The sequence below is a fragment of the Dipodomys spectabilis genome, unplaced genomic scaffold, assembly GCF_019054845.1.
Source record: "Dipodomys spectabilis isolate Male_0828 unplaced genomic scaffold, ASM1905484v1 ptg000173l, whole genome shotgun sequence".
Lineage (NCBI taxonomy): Eukaryota > Metazoa > Chordata > Mammalia > Rodentia > Heteromyidae > Dipodomys > Dipodomys spectabilis.
The window spans coordinates 8,124,575-8,129,109 of record NW_024870850.1 but is presented as its reverse complement, the minus strand read 5'-3'; positions in this window follow the sequence as shown (position 1 = coordinate 8,129,109).

The following is a 4,535-nucleotide window of genomic DNA, read 5'->3' as shown; positions in this document are numbered from 1 at the left end:
ACCCAGACTTGCCATTTTCCTTGTGTTTGTATGGCTTGTTCTGCCCATTTGGTATGAAAGTAACACCAGTTTTGTGCTAGAACACTATTTTAAGTCAAGCACCAACAAAGTCCTGTACTTGCATAGTCAAAAGGTTGCTGATACAATCTAGTTGAACAGATACAATCTATTCATTTTCAAACAATTATGGATAAATGAGCTAAAAACAGCAAAGAAGAATTTGGCTAACCAGAAATTATTAGCTTTAGGGAGGGATGTGGAGAGGTAAAGGGAGAGTGAAATTAACCAAGTCCTAATCTCAAAGAGGGAAATGGGTTGTACAGATTAATAGGAGAGAGAGAGAAAAAAAAGGGAGACAAGAGAAACTGGAAAAACAAAAAAGTCAATTGAAAAAGTGAAACTTAAAAATTATCTAAGTGAAATTTTGAGAAGAAAGGGATAGAATGAGAGGAGTGGAGGGACAGAAAGGAGACATGAAAAAGTAAACAATAAACAGTAAAAATTCTTACAAAATTATATACGTTAAAAGAGATAATACTGCTATTAAAGAATTTTAGGCTAAGAAGTATTGAATTGAGGAATAAATTTCTGGATTAAATATGTACACAATGAGGGATACAGTCTAATAATCGATGATGGGTATATACCTGAGGATGACCAGAACAGCAATTAAGTCACGCAAAAAAGAAAGAAAAAAAAGAAAATATGAAGAAAAAAAAGGACCAAAATATCGAGATTTAAAAAAGCACACACAACATATATACCTAAAATAAAAATTATAAGAGCAAAAAAAACATTAAAAATATTGTTTATTTTTTAAAAATTTAATAAAAGATCCAAGAAAGAGTTCCTGAAATTTTTTTTTGGGGGGGGGTGGAGTTAATGGGAAAATCCTGCACATGGTTTGGTGCCTCTGGGGGAAGATGGGGCTCAGGGTCTTGCTCTGGAAATGGAAGGATAGTCCCAGCATGCCCTGGGGCATGGGGTAGTGAGCATCATAGGATGGAGACCTTGTCCTTGAGCCTGTGGGACTGCATATGGTTCTGGAATACCGCAGGGCCTTGCCCGTGTCTGGGTGCAGATTCAGCAGCAACAACACGGGGCAGATCCTGAGCAGCAGTTCCAGGGGACAGGGGTGGGATCCATAGTCTATTCCTGCTATTCTGCCCACTCTCTGGGTTGAGGTGTCTCACCTGCGCCGCATGGGTTTCTCTTTTCTTCTACTCTCAGAGTTTGGGATGATTTTCATTTCATGATTGTGTGGCTTTAATACATTGGCTATTCTGTCTGTCTGTCTGTCTATCTGTCTGTCTTCACTCATTTTTTTCTCCGTGTTTCTGTTGAGCCTTTGCCATCATTGGCACTGCTCACTGTGGCATCCACAGACCCTCATGAGAAGTGAAACCACTTGCCTTTTCTTTAAAAAATTTAAATACAGGATTGACATTTATTGGAGTTGGGTGGCAAAAAGTAAAGGGAATTAAAGAGAAATTTATGTTTTCAATATGAAAACGTCTGTGTGTGTGTGTGTGTGTGTGTGTGTGTGTATCAGCACTGGAAGTCTGGGCCCCAAGGTCCCTCTCTTGGCTTTGTAATACACATGTGTCATTTTAGCATTTGACAAATACCTCCTGTGCTATATTTTTACTTGTAAGTTAGAGATGAAGTCTCATAGACTTTTCTGTCCAGGCTAATTTTGAACTGTAATCCTCAGATCCAAGCCTTCTAAGAGAGCCACTGGTGTCTGGATGGCAAAAAATTACGTGTCTAATATAGAAATTCAAAATGAGTTTAATAATAGATTTCCACAAGAATGTGAAAATTTAATACACATTACCTAAGGTTTTAGTCCATATTTGAAGAATAACACTTTTTTCTTTATTGAGATTATGTAATTTATAAATTTCACACTATTGTGGCATAATGATACTTAGCTAAAGTCACTAACACATTTAAATCTTCACAATGCATCTTGTCATCGTCTTGATCTACAAAGCTTATGAACTCTACAGACTTTAACAATAAAACTGTTTCCTTCAAATTGGGTGATATGTACATTTCTTTCCTTTTGCTCAGTATCAGCTGTTTCCATTTTCTCTCTCATTCCCACCCTCCCATCATCACTGTTGAGCTGCTTAGTTCACTTTCATCAATGACCAGTGCCGCTGATGGGCCCTCTGCTGTATTTTCTTCACCCATTTTCCTCTACTTCTTTGCCCTCCTTCTGGCTTCCCTCAGATGTGCATGCCTATGCAGCATATATGGGGACAAGAACATACAGTGATTTAGAAGTTATATGAAAAGTAAGAAGAGGTCCTTTATTTCTTGGGTCTTGTTTACTTTGTCATATCTCAATGTAAAACATGTTTATGACATGTAATTTAGTCCAATCAAATGGAGATTGAACATCACTGGATCTTAAAAAAATAAGCAGAAAATGAAGCAATGGAAGTAAGGGCACACTAACTTTTGCCAGCATAGCTAATGAGATCTCTTCCAAAAATCGAGTGTGGGTATTCATCTCTTTTCTCTTCTTCCATTTCTGTTTGGAAGTCCTTAGTGATTTGGCCCAATAAGATGCACAAGTTTGCTAATTGTGAGCTCTGGAGATTAATTTTCCTAATGTCAATGATGAGTCCATCCTTTCCCACCTTCACTTGAGCATCTCCTGGACAGCTGCAGTCCTCTGAAACAGAGGCTGGCACTAGCCCGCTCCTGGTCTGTCAGTCCTGAGGATGGAGGCTGAGCTTTCTCTATGCACCAGACTTGAAGAGATCCTTGGTTCTTTACCCCTTGGTTGTGTCTAAAGACAGAAGCATCTCTACCCTGTAAGTACTGATGTATTAGATACATGAAGAGTCTTGGAAATACCACCTCTTAATCATAAATATCAACATAATGGTTTTGGGAAGTCAGATGGTAGGACAGCGCAGTAAAAATTATTTCACCACTTGTGTGAATGCTTCAGTTCCCAATGTTTTATACGTTCTTATAGTTGTGATTTGTTACCAGAATGGGTAACCAAAATTTTTTTTCTTTCTACCTATACAGTAATGGTTCTGATCCTGTTAAGTTCTTCCCCAAATTACAATATCTGTATTATTCTAAACTCTTTCTGAGTACTGCAGAGGGACTTTCACAATCATATTGAAGGTCTGAAACTCAGTTATCAAAACAGAATCAATGACAAGGTGCTGGTGCCTCATGCCTGTGATCCTAGCTACTCAGGATGCTGAGATCTGAGGATTGCAGTTCAAAGCCATCCCAGGCAGGGAATTCCAAGAAACTCTTTTCTCCAATGGACCACTGAAAACCAGAAGTGGCAATTATTAAATGAGCACCTATACACAACAGTGAGTACTCTCTTCTTTGAGTCATTGTAAGTGGGATAATCTGTTTGGATTCCAGACATTTCTGTTTCGGTGCAGATGCTTTTCTATTTTCCATCCATGGCCCAACAGAATTAGAGACATCACTATGCGTATCTATGTCATCCATGTGGGGGTGACGTCACTCCACTGAGCCACACTACAGCATTGAATGACATTAAGATCTCTGGACTCAGAAGCATGTGCTTGTTTATCCATTGGACTCCTTCTGGCTGTACAACGTGGTGGTGGCCTGACAATATTCCTACTTCAAGCTCCTCAACACTTTGATTTCTTTGGGACTCTTCAGAATCATTCTTGTTCTCATAGAATTGTAAAGAACATTGAGAGTTTTGAAGTCTGATCCTATCTGATGTTTTTGTCCTCACTTGGGAGCTTTTTCTCTTCTTGTAAATGATTCTATTTCTCCATCCATTAATATTGAGGATTCGTAGGGACTGGGATGACAAGGCTCTGCTTGGCCAATTGTGTACTCAGTATTTTTGGATTTCAATAAGAAATAATATCCAATAAGCAAACGATTGCTGCAGCTGCTCATTTGGACAACTGTAGTTATGTTGGTGCACTCGCATTTCTTCCCTAAAAAATACATTCATAGATTCCTGTTGGAAACTGCAATAGATTAACATCGTGCTCTAAAATTCTTAAAGAAAGAAAAGAAAGAATGAGAGATTTTCCAGTAAAATAAACTCAGTAATGTAGCAAAATAGAAAATATGTGAACAGAAATATGCAGCTAGGTCAGAGAATGGACTTGAGTTACCATAATGAAAGCATGGAAATGTTCAACAACATAACTTAATATACGAGTAACTTCCTATACTAATATAGTGATATTCAAGCAGTGATATAGTATAGGTAGGAAGAATAATTGATACAGGAAAGAGAAAAGAATAAGCACAGTAGATAATGTAGTCATTAGAAAGTATGATAGTATAAAGGACAGATTACACTGGAGGAATCATAAAATATCCAAGTTAGAATGCAAATTTTGGAGGTCTTGTTGGGAATGTGCTATGTCTCTAACATAACCAGAGGAATGAATTAGAGTAACTTGTTTGTTCAAAGAAGTCCTCACAGTAAACTAAGATGTGATACAGATTGCTCTCAGAGCCTCTAAATATTCTAGGCAGCATCTATGTTTATC